We start from the raw sequence: 19,681 nt of genomic DNA on the forward strand, positions 1-19,681 counted from the left end.
CCCAAAGTGCTTCTTTGGCTAGAAAAATCAACAAAATTTTCAACATAGTCAGAATAAGTACTTGAAATGTATAGAAGAAATTATCTTCCCCTTGTACAAAATTCTGGCACACTTTAATTTTCAATAAGCCATATTATTACCTGCATTTCTGATCATCGGACTACATTAAGAAAGATTTAACAGAGCTGGAGAAGCTGAATGGAAGGGCACCTGAAATAACTAAGGTGATGGAGGGTTTACCACCTGAGAACGGGCTCAAAAACAAACACTTTCAGTCTGCAAAGATAAAGACTGAAAAGTGATATGTCTGTAAAATTGTGAAGGGTATAAAAAAAAAAGACCAAATAAAACCTTGTTCACTAAATGCTGAATTACTGGAACTTACAAGTGACCCTTGAAGCTTGTAAGAAATAAGCTTGGAACAACGAAAGGAGATATTATTTTGTTCAATGGGCTGTATCGTAGGCTTTCTCTTAGATTATAAACTTTCTTAGTAGATTGTAAACTTTCTAAGGACAGAGATCATGTCTTGTTCGCCTTTGTGAACAATATCCTTATCTTGAAGCAGTGTCTTGAAATGGTCTGTAACCTAGTATCTTGATGTAAAAGTAATGTAACAGTGTAAATACAAAGAATGATGGGTATTCAATGTATTTTTTGAAATGAAATTGAATAATAGAATTCCTTGCCCTAACGGGTTGCATAGGCTGGAAACATAAATAATGGGCTAGATATGTTTATGGATGCTAGATTCATAATAAAACATGACAATGTATATAAATTTCTTGACCCATATGGCCAGGTATTGGGCAGGACCTAGAATGGTACCTGAGGAAGACTATAACTGGTCCCTATTCTGTTTGGTGAGCAGGGTGATGACATATAGATGTGTGGAGGGGCAGGGTAGTGGGAAAATTACAGCAAAGAGTAAATCTACAGCATGATGCAACAAGCCAATATCAGGAACTATGCAGACACATCAATGAGTATTTTGAGCCAATAGAGTCTAAAGTGGGAAAGGGTGACACAGGTGGAAAAAGGGTTAACACCAGAAAACCAGCATTGTATAATGATGGGAGTGAGGCAGGGAGGGAGGAGAGGGCAGAGAAAAAAAGGGGAAAAAATAAATTCAGATGCTAACTATTATATATTTAAAAAGAATAGCAAGTTTTACATAATAGATTTGTAGTTTCATGTGCAATAATCTTTTTTATTATACTATGTTATGGAAATGCTTGTTTTATTCATAAATTAAAAAATTCAATAAAAAATTTAAAAAAGGTGTTGATGAGGGTTAGTTTCAGACTTGAAGAATTCTTTAGTAGATGTTAACAAGTTGGCAACCTAGATTAAAAAGCTTGAATTTAATTTGTCCCATTCAAGGGTTAGATGCATGTGTCGTTTAACTGATCCCTTTATTGACTTGTCCAATCTTCCTCCTGTGTGTGTGAGCAAGGGCTGATTGCCATCTTTCTTAATATCCATTGGCTGATAAACTCTGTGTGACTCTATCAGTGTGAACGATTATTATGTATCCACACTGATAGTGACCACAAATTCATCAGAGTCTAATATTACTAATAAAACTCACATAACACTTTGTTAATGAAGTATTTTACATATATTATCTCATTTGAGATCAGTATGAAGCTTAGATATTATTATTACATGATATTTGTGGCACTTGTACAATGTAAGCAGATCAAATCTACATTATAGTTAATGCTATCTTAAGCCTATAGGAAGACTGTGTCACTGTATTGATTTTTCAGCAAAGGAGCCTAAAATTTGAGTTGCTCACCAAGAATCACTCTACTTGAGCATCTTGACTCCCTTTTGAAAAGGTCAGAGTATCTCTACTCGCAACAATCTTTACCTTGCTTCCCCCATTGCCAAACTTATAGTTTCAACATGGGTGCCATGTGTTTTAGTTCAACTCTAGTGATTGGGTCTAGAATTAACCTCAGGGATGAAATGGAATATTACTAAAATATTTAAAATATAAAATTAATAGTCTATACAATTTATCAGCTGTTTGGACTTCTCTTTTTCCTTTTTTGACCTCCCACTTTCACAAATTCAGTCTTCATATTCTATGATCACATAGTTTATTGTACAAGGTATAAAATGATAGGAAATAGATGAAGTGCTCCTACACATGACATCAACCTCTAACCACCTCCTAAGCCTCTTCATTCTTACTCTTCTAGATATTTGAGGGGCAGCCAGCATTATTCCCAAACCACCTTCCCCTACAGTTTATGGAAAGGGATGAGAGAAAAGGGGTATCTGCCCTTATCTCAAGATGAAGGAATAGAAACAAGGGAGAGAGGGGAAAGTGGCCAGAAGATTCAGCCTCCACCTCTAGCTCACCAATCCAAAAAGATTTGCAATACCCTCTCTCCTTATTACTCCAATCTCTATTTCTGCTCCAGGATCAGAATCTGTCCTGTAGCCTTGGTCTCTGGTCATTTCACTCTTGCCTCTGGTTACAGGAGCAGAGGTAATAGTTGTAGCAGCAGCATCACAGTTACACTCCTGACCACTCTTATCTACTTTGTTCATAGAAGCCCAGTGGTCTCAATACAATGGTAGTGGCTACTTACCCTTATTTCCTTCATAATGGACAGGAAGTCCCATTCCAAAGTCAGTGGAAGGAAATGAAGAAGTTAACCCTGGATCAGAAGAAATCACATCTGACCATTATAGATTATTCTTGTTGCAGGCTAATGCCCAAGGAGGCCCTTAAAGAGGGGAATGGAAAATCACTTCTTGTGGTACCAGGATCACCAGAAAGTTCTTCTTTCTGAATCATCATCATTCCAGGGAAGATGGTAAGATCATTATGGGAAAATAAAATAGGAGGTAGGACAATCATCATCAATCACCTCGTGGGAAAATAATCATTAAAAAATGAGGTGGGAGAGTAGGAGTACCAGTTACAATTATCATTATTGTTGCTAAACAAAGCACAAAAAGGATATTTGGAATCTTTAAACCTTTAATGTTGAGGTCTCATCTTCCACAAGCCACCTTTGTTTAGAACTCAGATCCAGAGGGTGATGAATTTTCTAGTTTTTGTGTCCTCAAGAAAGTCTTCCACAAAACTCTACTTGGATGCCTCATTGTGGAACATGTGACCATGGATTAACAAAGGTCATGACAGGCAGGTACAAACTCTGGCAGGTTCTACCATGCTAGGAAGACATTGAGGATTGTTCTGACAACAGATGGCGTCTGCTTTCTGAGGTCCAGCCTAACTATGGAGAGGCTCATTGGTGGTAAGCTATTCACTTGGCTGTAAAGTCTGGCCATTGCAGCCTATGAAACAAAATGTAGTTTGGCCCTCTCTCTTGTATAGCCCCTTCCATTTATTCACTGACAGTGGTAGAATGGCAGAAAATGAAGCTAGGGGTGTTAAGAATCATAGTTTTTGAACCATCTATACATGTTAACATAGCTTGTGGTGCTTTAAATGTGAGACCCTTGTCCAATAACCAATTAGTGGACATATGAGCTAAGCCCAGAAACGAACAGGAGCAGGAGAATGGGCTGGATTGCCTTTGCAAAAGACAATCTTTCAATGATCTCACAATTCTCCTTGAAACAAAACTTTATCTTTCAATGATCAATGATTTCATATGACTATAAGTTATAGAATACTATAGTCTCTGAAAGATTCAAATTGAGTGTCATGCAAAAGGCAATGAGAAGCATGTGTCAGGCATGAATTATACAATAAAAGAATTAGAAAGGAGAAGTGATATAAGCTGCTGGACTTATTAAACTTTTTTCCACTCATGATCCCTTCAGCTCTTCTTAAACTGTGGGTTGTGACCCTGTATGGGGTTGTGACACATTTTAAGAAGATCTGGATAAAGGATATTAGGATAAAAATATATGACCAGATTAAAAAAATGAGTTGGTGATGTATCAAGAGTAAGAATTAACTAGTGAACAACTCTTGTGCTTCTCTGATATCCATTCAATGTTATGTGATGGAGAATAAGTACAAGAGCATATTAAATAGACTCCTTTTGGCGAATTTGTGGGAAGACATGGGCAAGAGTTACAATAGAAGAGCAGATGTTCATAAAGGCCATTGAGTGGACTGCACAAAGTGATAATAAAAATAATAGATATTTATGTAATGTTTTTTAATTTGCCAAGTGCTTTACTCACATGATCACATTTGAACCTCAAAACAAGTTTGTGAACCACACATTCATATATGACTATTCATGGTTTAACAGAAATAGGCTTGGAAATGTTAAGTAATAGCCTTGTTCCCATAGTTCATGCGTGCTGGAAGTTGGATTTCATTCCATCTCTTTCTTCCTAACACTAAGTCTAGCACCCTATCTACTCTATGGTCTCAATGTCACCTTTCCTGAGAAAGCTTTCCTTGATTTTCCCAATAGGTAATGAATGGTAAGCTCAAACAAAGTGGGATTTTTATTGTTTCTTTTTTGGAGTTCAGTTTTCCAGGCTCAGGCTAAATTGTGAACATCTGAAGGACTGATCTCCTTTGAATCCTGATAATTCACAACTGTGCTGAGTCATGTAGGTTTTGTGCCTACTGACTCTAAGTCAATCAGAGATCCCCTCTTTGTTATATATTCTGGGAGGTTGACATTTTGCTCTGGGGGCTTGCTCGTGAGGACCTCTTGATTCCCTGGATGGGACTCTGAGTAGCCATTTGTGAAGAGCCTGACTACTCAGATGTTGGTGCTCTGCCAGTCTAGTGGTGTATGTAGGTGGTTGTATTAATTTGTTCAGACAGTTGAAGCCCTGTCTGTTGAATCTCTATACTAATTTCTCTGCTTGTATTTTCTATACTCACTTCTTTCTACTTATATGTTTAATGAAAATAAGATTGTTGACCCTTTTGAAGCTGTCTTTCCTTTAGAAAAGCAGATCAAAGAACCTGTGCTAGCAGCCCACTCTGTGTACTAGGATGCTTGAAAATACAGTAATGAATGATCTTTCCTTTCTTGGACCTCACATAGCACTTTCCATCTCACTTATGTATTTATTGTGTTTTATTTTGCGCTATTTGTCCTATGTTCCTGCTAGACTCTAAGCTCTATGAGGATAGGGACTGTGTTATTTAAACTCTGTATCTTCCCTAGCACCAAGCAAAGTATTAATTATACATTGGGCACTTATGTGTTTGTTTAATTAATTTGGACAGAAGTGGGAGAGTCAGGACACTGCACCAATGCTACCTTTGCAAGCCTGCTACCAGGTCTGTTTGTTTGCTGCTTATGAAAGTAATTTATATTCATCATGGATCCATTGATTTAGGAGTTCTTGTGGTCTCAGGGAAAATTAAAGCAGAAAAACAGAACACAACTAATTAAGGTTAGAGCAGATGTTGAAGTGGTGATGCAGGGATTACAGGGTAGGAGAAGCCCATTATTCTCTCCCTTGCCTATCACCCCAGCTGGGTAATGGTGCATTCAAGCTCACACCCTCTATTCTTAAGCCCAGGATTCATGGCTTCTTTTTTCTCTTTCCATGGGTTAGGGAGAGTGCTATTTTCACACAATGTCATCCCAAACTTGTGTCCAGAATTAGACAACAGGACTGGCTCAGTGTATGAAAGCTAAGTCTTAGATCTGTGCTTCTGTTCATTCACAGTGCCAATATTCCTCCTGGGAATAGTCTTATTGTCTCCAGTCTGTCTCTCTGCTGGGAGGCTTTGCTCACTAGGGCAGTAGGCAGGGGAATCTGAGTCAAAAAGCTTGCGTGTTCATCTTTTGTTTCTCCATGTTTGAGTGGTCTCCCAACCATCCTTTCCAAGTAACCAGACACAGGTTAGGTGTTGGAAGATTCTCAGAGGTCAGAAATCTGTTAGATTACAGGGAAAGTTAGGGTGGTGTACATATGAAAGCCAAACAGGCAGCCTGTCATGGAGAACTTTAAGTTCAATAAAGAAGCAGGAAAGTATCTTTTTCCAGAATGCCCTGGTCTCATAATCTGTATTTCCTTTAGCTCTGGGTAGTATTTCAGGAAACTGTGATTTTTAGTCCCCAGCTGGCAGGTCTAGATTTCTGAAACTTTAGGATTAATGTGCCGGGGGTGGTCTCTGGAACTGAGAGACTGGAGATGAGCCTGGGGCAGGGCTTCCCTAAAATATTTTAGGGGAAGGAACTATGGAACCTAAGTCCCAGAAAGAGAAAGCTCTCCCCTACCAACTCTTTCGGATTTGGAATTTTAATTTAAAGGTAAGTGCTGTTAGAATTTTTTGCTCATACCCAAAGGCTTCCTACTCTTACCTGCAAATTACCCAAACAAGACTTGACTTGGTAGGACAAGATCAATTTGCATGGATTTTGCAAGTTAAGGCAAGAAGATGCAGGGAAAAAAGTGAAGACCCTCAAATGTAGGCTATGCCATCTTAGTTGAGTAGTAGCAGCTGGAGCCAATTTTCAGGAAACTGTTACGTGAAGGTCATTAAATAAGACTGTGAATAAAGAAGCAAGGAGCTTTGAATCACAGAACTGAAAAGGAGGTCATCTAGTCCAATCCCCTTATTTACAGATAAGGAATTTGAAGGCCCAGGGAGGGAAAATGACCCAGAGTCACACAAATCCTAACTATTAGAAGATTTGAATCAATGTCCTCATATCCTCTGACTCAAGAGGCAGAGCTTTTTCCACTGAACTGTGCTCATACCAGACAAGAGATAGAGTGCAACGTTAGGTGTGAAATGGATAATTTCAATTATATTAAACTCCCCATGACTTCTAAGGTACAGCTCCTCTTTGAAATGACATTACCCTTGCTTTTTGAAGAGCCTGATTGAGAGAAATGGTTTACCTTCTTATAGGGCAATATAGATTTCTATACCCCATTGCTCATATATCTTATTTCCCAGTTGCATGTAAAAACTATTTTTAACATTTGTTTTTAAAACTTTGAGTTATAAATTCCCTTCCGTCTTCCCTCCCCACCCACCCTCACTGAGAAGGCAAGCAATTCAATATAAGTTGTACATGTGTAGTTATGCAAAACACTTCCATAATAATCATGTTGTGAAAGACCAACTATATTTTCCTCCATCCTATCCTGCCCCCCCCTTACTCTGTTTTCAACTTTGACCCTTGTCCCTTTTCAAAAGTGTTGGCTTCTAACTACCCCCTTCCCCAATCTGCCCTCTCTTCTTTCATTCCCCCCACCCTCCCTTATCCCCTTTTCCCTTACTTTCCTGTAGAGTACATAGTCCTATTCTTGTTGGCGATCTTAAGAACCAGCCACTGCAGCAAAAGCAACATGAGAGAAGGAGATCCAAGACTAATATTAGGGATAACAGCTCCTAGGATTTCACAGTCTCTACCTCTTTCTCTCCTGCCATCATTTCCCTAACATATCATGTGACATACTTACAGTTCCCCCCTCTTACTTACTACTACTAGATTTATGGTATACAAAGCACCAGTGATAAATACATGAAAGAAGGGTAGATATGCTACCAATATCTCATCTGTTGTCCAGGTCTCTGAGACAAAGCAGCAAATGTAGCATTTCCAAGACACCAACCCCATGGAAAATTGTAAATTACATCTGAGTGTCCCCAGTGGTTAGGGGTAGACCTGTTTTACCCCAAGGAAGACAACAGGAGTTTGAGCCTTTTTCATTTCTTTTTTACATATTTTTTTTTATTATGGATTCAGTAGGTATTAATAAAGTAGGACATTTCAATAGCCAAAGAAAAACAAACAAAAAAAATGGTATTGTTTGACTCAGTGAACTTGTTATGTATAGTTGTTTTTCACTACCATTGGGGTCTTTTTTCTAATTTGAATTCAGAATGTGTACCCTTCTTGATGTCTCTAGGATTTCTTTAGCTGATTTTTAAAATGATTCAGTTTTTTCTTCTTTTTTTTCACTAAAACTATCACTATCATTATTACCTTACCACTGTCTTCTTAAGTCTATTCTCCCACCAGAATAAAAGAAAAATACACGTTTTTCCTTGTAACATGTAAGTATAGTCATGCAAAACAAATCCACACCTCTTAGTTGTTTTTGAAAATCTTCATTCTGTAATATGGGAAGACAATTATTCTTATTGACCCTCTCCCCACTACTTTGCCTCTCCAGTATCTGTGAAACAATAACTTACATACAAGAATGTATCCTCCAGTCATGAATACAATACTACTTATTAACCATCTCTGGTGTTATTTTACCTAGTGCCTTTCTTTGAGCTCACTCTTTTCTATGGACAGGAAATGAAAATAAAATCATATGGCACAATTCAGATAATCAGCATCAGACTGGATCTGACCACAGCTATCACCCACTTTTCCAATTCAAAGGCAATAGGGAGCTTCTTGAGCAGCATGAGTTACCAAACTGTATCAACATAGGTACTCATGAAGAGTATTCCACTCTCCCATACTTACCCTGCAACTACAAAATTGAAGGGGAGGAAACCCAAGACCAGCATTATAGACCTCTCAGTTTCTCTGGGTCTTCCAGACTTCTACCTATCTTCACTGAAAGCACTTCCCTAATTCATAATACACTATAGGCTTACTCTGCTTAGCCACTAAACACAATAAGTAATGACTGCTTTGTGCATATACCAAACTAGTCATACGCCAGAAGCTTTCACAACCCCTGGCACTTTAACAAGTTCAGCAAGCAATCCCATGCTATCAGCTGCCAATGGTGTTAGCTGTTTCTCACTTCTCTGAGAGCACTTGCTTCTGCTTCCAAGGCATTCCATTATCCCTAATACGTTGACAAGTAGGATATGAACTTAGCACAGTGCTTGACACATAGTACCTAATAAATGCTTGTTGATTGATTGGTAACTGCACGCTTGACATTTATAAAGCCCTTTTAGGTTTGCCAAGTGTTTTACATTTATTATCTCATTTGATCCTTGTGAGGTAAGCATTCAATATAGGTAATCCCCATTTTACAGATAAGAAAACTGAGCCTAAGAGATCATACAGGCAAAACTAATAATGGCTAAGAGGTAAAATAAGGAATATCTTGGTGGCAGAGTCCTAGTGTGACATATATTAGTGGTTTTGCACATCTAGGATTGGTTTGTTGTTGTAACAAAAAGTCCATCCTTGCTGGTGAAGGCATTATGGATTTGTATTATGAGGAAGTGTGGTTGTAGTGGATAGAGCACTGATCTGGCTATGAGAATTTGCTATGCTAATTTGTACACTAATTTGATAGCTGTATGACCTTGAGTTAGTCACTTCAATTCTTTAATCCTGAGATTTTTTATCTATAAAGTAGGAATAATAATCCCTACTCTGCCTACCTCACAGGACCTTTGTGAAGACTAACTGCCATAAGTCATGTATTTGAAGAGAGTGCAGAAGACAGAGGTCCAGTCTTGGGGCCAGAAAGACCTGGGTTCAAGACCTGCCTCTTACAGACATTAGCCATGTGAGTATAGGCAAGTCACTTCTCAGTACTTATAGTCAACTCTCTAAGACTGAAAATTGCAGAAGAGTCACTGCTTCACATTCATGAAGATAATTTCCATGCTAGGAGTTTCATCACACATTTCAAATCACAGTCCTACACCAAAGAAGGAAAATGTATTTGAAAGAGAACTGTAATGTAAGGTAAGATGGCAGAGATGATAATGATGGTGATGAATATTATTATCAAATCCAGCCCTTTGTTTCCTTTTCTTTTACCAGTCTTTTAATGGAAGAACATCTCCAGTTTGCTTTCTAAGCAGAACAAATAAAGCACTCTTACAATTTGTTCCACTGTAGAGAGAGCATTACAATGATTTATTTAAATCAATTCATGATAATAGCCATAAATGAGAGCTAAAGAGCTCCTAGCACTGTTTCCGGGGGAAACCCACTCTGACAGATTATAACCTGAAGGAATTATGACAGGTCAGACTTGTCAGAGGGGATGTGGGACATAATGATGACTTTTGGTTAGATGAGGTTTATGATGACTCCACAGACCACCATAGACTATTGCTGCCCCTTTGTACATGGTTTGGCTGGGTCTAAGGCACACAGCTGTGACCTCTGAATATGTATGAGGACAGATGCTTGCCCATTCCACTCTTTGGGGGGGGGGAGGAGAGACAGAAACAGAGAAAGAGAGAGAGAGAGAGAGAGAGAGAGAGAGAGAGTGAGAGAGAGAGAGAGAGAGAGAGAGAGAGAGAGAGAGAGAGAGAGAGAGAGAGAGAAGGATGAAGAGGAGGAAGAAAAGGAGAGGAGAGAGAACATGACATAAAAGAGAAAGAGAAGCAAAGAGAGAGATTCTATAACCTCCCTCTGTAGAAAATTCACTGAATCATAGAATTTTGAAGCTAGAAGAGATTTTCTGTTTTCTGAGCTACCTGCCTCCTGCCCTACCCTTCATTTTTTCCTACATACAGATCAGAACAGTCTTCCTGATGTCTACCTCTGATTATGTCACTCTCCCAGCTTAAAAACCTTTGCTTATTCCCTAGTGGTGATTATATCCAGTTTTGCCTCCTTACCCAGCATTTTAGAGCTTTCCACAGTTTCACTCTAACCCATCCAGTCAACCTTTTGCTCACATATTGAAAAACATATCATACCTTATTTATCTTCAAATCCCCCATGGTACATAGCTAAGAGCTTCCATTGCACATATTAGGTGCTTATTAAATGTTTGTTAAATGAGCTGATTCTACTCATGTATTCTGTGTTCTAGCTAAGTAGGACTATGCATTATTCCTACAGACTAATCTCATTCTTTCTGGCCTCTATGACCTTACTTGTACTATCATTTATGTTTTAAAGATATTCTGACCTCTTCTTCTCATCTTTACCTGTTGAAATCCTTTCCATGCTTCAAAGTTCAGTTCAAGCACCACCTCACAAAGCCTCAATCCCCTACATAAAGTAAAATCTCTCCTTCCTTGAATCTCTTACATCTCTCCTTTATCTGTAGTATAGTTTGTATTCCAATCATATTTGCCACCAAAGGACTACATAGATTAAGGGATGGATGTGTCAGCACACCTCAGGGCAAAAATTTCTATTGGTTCTCTCCACAAGGGAAAAGAATATGGCAGAAATAGCCCTGGATCAGAGACTCTAAAAACTGAATAAAATAGTCTTTTCCCTTCAAGCACATTACCTTCTAGTCAACAGCATAAGCATGCTTAGTGCATGGACCAGCTGTACCCTGGTGAGTTGTCACATCATATAGGAAGCATTACCATTGGCCCTTCTGGGAAGGCACAGTCAGTCTATGCTCTATGCACACCTATGTTCCCAAATGGATCATAAGTTCCTTGAGTGAAAGGACCATTTTATTTGTATTTTAGGATTTCTAGTTCAAGATTCTTTCTACTGTACCACTCTGCTTCCCATTGTTTATCACTCCTACAGTCAAGTAGCTCTTAATTTTTCAAATATAAGTTTATTTTTTCAATGAACAAATCTCTATTTTTCTGTCTCACCTCCTCCCTCACTGGAAAAAAGAAACAACTAAATGTGCTGTTAATTTAGCTTAAGACCATTTACTTTTGTTCATTTCTACGAACATAGAGAACATTTGATCAGCATACTTTTCATAAAGGTACCTAGTGAACACGGATCATGTAAAGAAGCCATATCTTAGCTATTTAGCCATCTCTCCTTTAGGTTATTCTCCAGTCACTGGAACTTTTTCCTCAATGAATTTTTCTCCTTTGCTTTAAGTGATTTGCACTCTTTCTCTGTTTTTTTTTCTGTCTCTGTATTTGTCTTTTTCTACTCTCACCCCTTATTATTCTATGTCTTTTTAAGAAATATGATGCTCTGACAAAGGTTGAGAATAGCTTCCCTACATTCTGAAGGTCCATTTGGTCAGTTTCTACTTTTGTCCATTTTGCTCCCTAAATCTAACAGTACCCACCACCCCAACCTATTCCTCGAGTTGTTAATTTATATAACCCATGCACTTCCCTGGGTGCATCATCTACCTGCAATACCATATGTTGCCACTAAGGGTGGCAGCTAGAGGGTGCAGTGGATAGAGTGCTGGACCTGGAGACTCATATTCCTAAGATAAAATCTGGTCTCAGACACTTACTAATTGTGTGACCCCAGGCAAATCACTCATTACTGTTTGCCTCAGTTTCTTTATCTGTAAAACGAACTGGAGAAGGAATGACAAACCATTCTAGTATCTTTGCCAAGAAAACCCCAAATGGGGTCACAAAGAGTTAGATATGACTGAAACGACTGAATAGCAACAGCAAATACAGCTTGGGGGTTATGTGGATAGAATGTTGGCCTGGAATCAGGAAGACCTGATTCTAACTCTGCCTCAGACACTCACTAGCTTTGTGACCTTGGGCAAATTACTTCACCTCTGACTGCCTCAATTTCCTCAAATGTAAAATGGAAATAATAATATCTACCTCTTAGGGTTGCTGTGAGGATCAACTGAGATCATTTTAGTAAAGCACTTGGTGCATGGTAGGCACTAAATAAATGTTTCCTTCTTTCCTTCTTGTCAATATCTTGCTCTTTCTTCATAGTTTATATTACATCTACAAAGCACTTTGTAATGTTAAAGAATGCACATACATTATGACATTTGATTTTCACAACAATCCTGTAAGGCACTTAGAACAAATAGTGCTATTTCCGTGTTATACATGAAGTAAACTGAGGCTCAGGTTGGGGGATTTGCTTGCAATCTTACAGTTAATAAGTGGTAAAATGGAGATTCTAAGTGGTATGATAGCCCAGGTGTTATGATTTTCTGTGGTATGTCTTTTGCCTCTCATAGCATGCACACATGTGCACATGATCATTTATATGTGCACATATACATATATACACAAATAGACATATATATGTGCACAATCTTCTCTCTTAGAACCATGATGAAGGCATAGAGGGGGGCAGATCCAAAAATCCCTGAGAAAAGGATATTTTATATTGTTTCCTAGAATTCTTCTGAACCTATTAGTCTTTGACCTTTATTTTCTTTTGATTATTGCCTGAGAATTAGGGTCCTTTGTCTGAAAGTTGTATTTGTTTGCATTATTCAGTGGAGTGGCCTCCAATAAATACCAGCCTAAGCTCCCTTGGTCATTGGGCTATGATGGCTCAGAGTATGTGTAAATATCAATTATTTCTGTTTTGGTCTGAAACCCTGAGGGTCTTCCCTTCCCAAATTGATGATAATCATTATTTTTTTTACTAGGTAAAAGAGGCCATTCTTGGCCTCATTTCTTATCTAGCTTAATCACTGAATGGATGTTGCCTCAGTCAAATTGAGACCTAGGAAAGACTTTAACTTAAAAAGCCAAGGTCTCCCACTGTATCTAGGGTTATTTCTAGTTATCCTGATCTACATCTTGTCACGGAACTCAGATGGCTCCAGAGGAGAAAGTGACTTTGCACAACCTTCCCTCACTTAAATCCAATTCACTTGCAAGTCATGACATCATCTTCCTGATGTCATGGTCCTCTTCAAGAATGAAGGACAAACAATGAACAAATGGACAAAGGAATGAGCGCATCACTTAGGTACGGAACATGCAACATTGACCTAGAGGATGATTCAACTCTGACTTCTTGCCCTCTTCTTCTGGGGACCTCGGGATCAGCGCCTTAATCAATCAGATGTAAGAAATAAGGTAGGCAGCTCCAGGTGCATGTGCCTAGTATAGCTCAAGTTGTGCTTTCTTTGCCAGCTGGACCAGGTCCCTGTATCTGTCTCTGAAACATCCTACTCCAGGATATATCTTTCCTCATCCCCACAGGTATGCTCAAGCTGTGCTGTCAGAGAGAAAGGGGGTGGATGGGAGACATACACATGTATTATACGTACATATATATATGTATATATAAATATACATACATATATGCACACAAATCATAGTCATTAGAAATTTATAGACAATAAGGAATTTGCTCTGACCATGGTGCTGAAACTTAGATCCCGTTCTATAGCAATGGAAGCCAGGACTCCATCTGGGAGTAATATAGTCTGTGAACTTGAGTTATAAATTGGGCCCTATGGATTAGTGATAAATAAAACAGGAACAAGTTAGTAGGCCATGTCTATGTACTGAGGAAATGGACTTTGGACATCTGAGTAGTCAAATGGAACAAGTGTTTGGGGGAGATTATATTGTTTTACCTAGCACATTTACTCAGAGAAACCCATGACTTCCTGGTCTTCTTATTCACCTTTCCTGTAATACCTACACCATGATAGTATGAACATGCTGGGAAATTGAAGGTATAAAGAAATGACTTGCTTAGGCCCATCATATAGTCCCCCATATCAGCTGGTTAAATCCTTTTCTCTTGAGGATTCTTCTGGGGGTACCAGGCTCTTGCTGCCTTCCAGATTAACTCCTCATATTGTGCTCTGTGGGGAACCTCTTACTCACCAGTGTCTGTTTTTACTTTCTGGATCTAGGAAACTCACTTCAGGAATCTGAATTCTTGTACTTGGCTTGGCCCTTAGATGCCTAAAACAGAAAGAAATGAAAGGAAAAATAATGAGGCTCTTTGCAAATGTGAAAAACCCCATTGTGTGAAATGCTCATAGCATCCTGATTTTCCTCTTGTATTTAAATGGTTAAGATAGCTTTATCCTATAGTGATCCTGGAAGATGTCTGCAGTATGAGGAATTCTGGTTAAATACAAGGAGGAATGAGTCTATTACATATTGGAATGGGTGAACAGAACAAGCTTCAGACTAGCCTTCTACAGAGACCTTTAAGTCATTACCTTTCAAAATAGTTTCGTCATTCTCCAAACAGTAAGTTACAGAAACATTGACTATATAAAACTATTAAGCACTACTCTCACAAAACCAAAATATTCTCCTAATGAGAGTGACAGGTAATGAGATTATGCAGGAGAGATTCTGACCTCTCTTCAGGTTTAGCTGTGGTTTTGTCCAGAGACAAAGGTTCACTAAGTGAATTCTATCTGCCTTAGGAATGTTCATGTCCATTGCTACCTACATGTGAGCCCATTTAGGACAGAGTCCTGCAGTGGCAGAAAGAGCTGTGGAGCTCATCAGTGGGGGAGGGTTCTGTCTTCCTTTTCCCAGCACTCTCTCACATCACACACCGTGCGTGGGTGCTCACTTTAATGCTATCCTCTCTCAACTCTGCAATTTATGGTGCAGTCATGCCAGTGAGAAGGAAAGAATTAGTCTTTGTTGTCAGAGGGTATGTGTGTATTAAAAGGCTCTTGTGGCAACCAGCATCTCAGAACCAACACCCATACAGGGCAGCATGAGAAGGAAAAAGAGGAGGAATGATTTGGGCAATCAAGACAAATCCTTATATGGAGGAACAAGTCTTCAGTAAGAAATGGCAGCAATAGTTTTAGATAAAGCTTAGCTCTAGTGGATTTGCTCTCTATTTTCTGGGATATGTCTTTTAAACTAAGTTGCTTAAATGATGAAGAAAGAAGAAACTGGGGAACCCTCAAGAGGCTTATGGGTGAATTGTTAGACTGAATCAAAGACTGGCAATAGTTTTATCCTGGAATGAAATAAAAATCTGAGATTCTGATCACATAGCAGAGTTAAAAGAGAGAACAGAAAAAAGTACCATCTCTGGGCCTGGCACATAATGATTCAGAATAATTATTTTTGCATCTTGTTGAAGTAATGAATAAATGTAAAACCAAAAATAAATTTTCAACAAGTCTTTGTGCACCTATGGTAGAGTCAATAAATGGCTTATTTATGATCCTATTCTGATAACTAATTCAATATGATTGATTTCCTTTGTAATTCTGTGCATTTTATTTGTTGCATTTAATAACATGACTATGAGAAGTCCAAAGGTTTCAACACAGACTCCCAAAGGAGTTCACAGGAGAAAAAAAGGTTAAGAACTTTTTCTGTAGGGAGTTGGAAAATTCCAAATAATTTTCAAGTGCCTTGAACAAGGATGCACACATTACAGATGAACTGGCATGAGCTATGGTAAGCAAGGGCCATTAGGGATAGTTGGTGGTTTTCAGGAGAAGAAAGTTTTTGCCTAGTTTGAAGTCACTAATGTAGGATGACACATGAATAGTAATAGTTTGAAGAGCACACAGTCCTGAAATAATGCCTGTTGTAGGTTCTTTTGGGTCCCCTGGGCAGATGAGTTGAGAACAGAGGCTTATTTTTCCTGTAGGGGATATGAAGGATTTATTTGATCTGAGGATCTTGCATAGGATAACAGAAGTGTGTCTCCTGGGTTCTGCATGTAGCCCCTTAGTGCACTCTTTTGGTGGGGAAGGTAACAGCAGTGTCTGGAGCCCCTCTACATTCTACCCAGTGACAGGGCATCATAGATTGTATCTGATAAACTTGGTGAAGAATAAATGTCATGGATTCAGATATCAGCCTCAAAGGTTAACTTGCATTTCTCTGTCCATTCCAATTACTCATTTTTTGTGTGTTTTTCTGTCTCTAAACATTTGCATGGGGGTTTTGAAACAGTGTGCTCATGGAGTTTGCATGAGTTGTTATTCAATCCTCCATTAGGTCTAAAAGGATACAAGCAAATTGGTTTAGAATGTTGATTCTCTAGGGCTTCTCATCACTTCTCACTCATGAGGCAGCTAAATGAGAGTCCTGGACCTTGACTGAGAAGACCTGAGTTCACATCTGACCTCAGACACTTAGTAGCTCTATGACCCTCTGTTAACCTCTGTTTGCCTCAGTTTGCCCATCTACCTCCCAGGATTGTTGTGAGGATCAACAGATAATATTTGAGAAGTACTTAGTACATAGAAGGCACTTTGTAAATGCCTTATTATTCTTACTTCCCTCCCTATATAGTAAGGAGGCTGCTGTCCACAGTGGCCTTTAGCTCTGACCACTTTTTTTCTTTCTGTCCATCAGTTACACCGAAGACTCCAATACCCCCATCACCGACTGCCCTAACTAAAACTTATTTCTTTTTCCTATATGTTCCTACACATATGTTCCTGTTCATGGCTTTGGGGGCAAAGAGCAAAGAATGTTCATGTGTGGTTGGGAAATCTGGTATTCATATTTGATTTAGTTCAATTCAACAAGCATTTATTAGTCACCTATGATATGCCAAATACTGTTCTAAGTCCTAAGGATAGAAAACAAAAATGAAAACAATTCTTTTCTCTCTAGGAGCTTATATTCTACTAGGGCAAGATGGAGATGGGGGACAACCTATATACACATAACTAAATTTCACACTGTATGAAAATTAAATGGAAAGTATTTTTAGGGGGAAGGTTAAGAATTGTAGATCAGGAAAAGACCTCATGTAAGAGATGGTACTTGAGCTAAGCCTTGAGATTCCAAGAGGTAGAGGTACAGAGAAAGAAAACTGAGGCATGGGAAACAGCCTGTGCAAAGGCATGGAGATGGGAAATGGCATGCTGTATACAAGGAAGAATGAGTAGACTAGTTGGGCTAGAGCAGGGGTTCTCAACCTTTTTTTGTATTATTGTCTCCCATGGGCAGTCTGGTGAACATTTGATAGAGTTTTAAAATGCAAAACACAAACAATGTAAATTACAAAGGAAACCAATTATATTGATATATAGTTATCAAAAGACTTTTTAAAACAGTAAATTCATGTTGTGGAGGTACAATTGATAAGAGGTGGCAACTGACTGAATGATCTCCAACCTTGAAGCTCTTCCCAAAGATGCTTTCTGCTCACCACACATTTTTCTTTAGACCATTCTGATAACATCCACACTGATCCATAGCTTTTATGGGCTGGATTGACCTGGGCTTTCCTTGTGGGAATTCTTAGCACCTATTTTGCCTGGATGACTAGATTAAAGAAAAAGAAATTGTCTAGCCAGAAAATTTGCCTGTGCCTGCATATGTTCATAACCACTCAGTTTTGAATCAGTTTTGGTTTTCTTCTAATTTTTACACCTGCCATAGTGATGCTGTGTCACAAAACTGGATCTCAGATTCTTCTGTATTGAGGAAGATCTGTGTGGGTGATGTTACAATTCAGTAGAATGGAAGATCCTTGAGGGCAGGGATTTTATATCCTCAACATCTAGTCTAATACCTTGCCTTAGTAGGTGCTTAACAAATATTTGTTGAATTGAATTGAATAACAGAGCAGAGTGACAATGAACCACATAGTCCTGGGGGGTAAAAGTTTTTTCTTTGGGACTGAGGCTCCAGATTTGTGTCAGGAAGGATGGAAATTCTAACTTAGGCTCAGGAGACCTAATCAAATTTGAGAGTCAGTAGCAGCACACACACACATACACACACACACACACACACACACGACAATGGCCTTCAGGCCAAGAGAATAGGATTAGGGTCACGCCTCCTTCCCCCTGGGTCATATCTTCTATACTGGCTGTGGCTACCCATGGCTTTTCATCTTAGTTTCTGATGACATTACAAATGGGGTTTATGTCATGGCCTTTGAAGGATTAGACCTGTGAAATGGGTTTAAATAAGAGATGGCAAAAGATCCATCTCCAAGTTTCTCTGTCCTAAGGAAAGGCATAAGATGGAAAATTGCTGGTATGTTGACATGTGGACTTAGGGAAAGGTAAACACAGAGGCTATAACTGAGAAACTGATGCAGAAAAGTGGTTGATTTGGAGGGAGATAGTGATATTGAGGCTAAAATGCAGAATTTTGATTGCTGGGTAGGAGATGTTTATGGATACAGTTCCTGAGACGGTATGAGTAAGATTCCCTTTCTGTGGTATAAATGCAATATTTAAATGTATTGCAAAGAACTGCATTCTCTCCTTCCCTGGCCCCTCCTTTTACCCCCATCTAATTCTAACTTGGACCTATATGGCATAGAGGAATGGAGCACTGAACTTGGAATCTGATGACATGGTTTTTAGTCTTGCCCCTTGCTCACCATTTCTTAGCTATGTGACTTTGGGAAAGTCACCTAATTTCTCTAAATCTCCATTCCCTCATAGCTAAAATAGAGATTAAATAATGCTTGTACCACTCACCTCACAAGACTGCTATGAAGAACAAGTGAGATAATAGAGAGAGAGAGCTCTTGATCATCATAAAACACTATTAGATCTGTTTTCCTATTAGATGATAAGCTCCTTGAGGGCAGGCCTGTGTCCTACTGATCTTTGTGTCTTTACTCAGTGCTTATCATAGGACCTTGTAAGAAGTGCATTCTTATTAATAACTACTGAATGAATAACTTGTCACACAGTTGAGAAACAAAGAGGGACACTATATATGTGTGTGTGACCCAACCCTCTTAGACATACCATTTCTTTCTCCTAGATACATTTATGGGTAAAGCTCAAGTTCAACTTAGAAGTGAGCAAAGTTCTTCCTCTCTTAGGTCTATGAAAGCAGCTTGGCTCTCCATGGAAGGAGAGGTCTTTTCTTTCCAGTAGAGTAACCATCATCAGTGGTGAATTACACTTTAATGTTTACTAAGCACCCACAGCTTTCTGGGCAGCGCAGAGAACTGGCAAAAGGCATACACAAAGACCTGAGGGCTCTCCATGGGGCAAACGTTGTTGGCAGACATACTCCGGGGTTAGGGGGGAGAAATGGGGCCCAGTTCCCTTTCTGCCAGCCTTTTTCTGTTCTTGGTCCCCATCCTCTGAGTGGGTTAACGTGGAAGAAAGTCAGTGAATAGCATGGAATTGAAGGAGGAGGAAAAGAGGAAGAGAAGGGATTTTGTCAAAATGAGCAGTGGCAGGCATCTGCAGGCAATCA

The sequence above is a fragment of the Notamacropus eugenii genome, chromosome 1, assembly GCF_028372415.1.
Source record: "Notamacropus eugenii isolate mMacEug1 chromosome 1, mMacEug1.pri_v2, whole genome shotgun sequence".
In the NCBI taxonomy this organism is placed as follows: Eukaryota; Metazoa; Chordata; class Mammalia; order Diprotodontia; family Macropodidae; genus Notamacropus; species Notamacropus eugenii.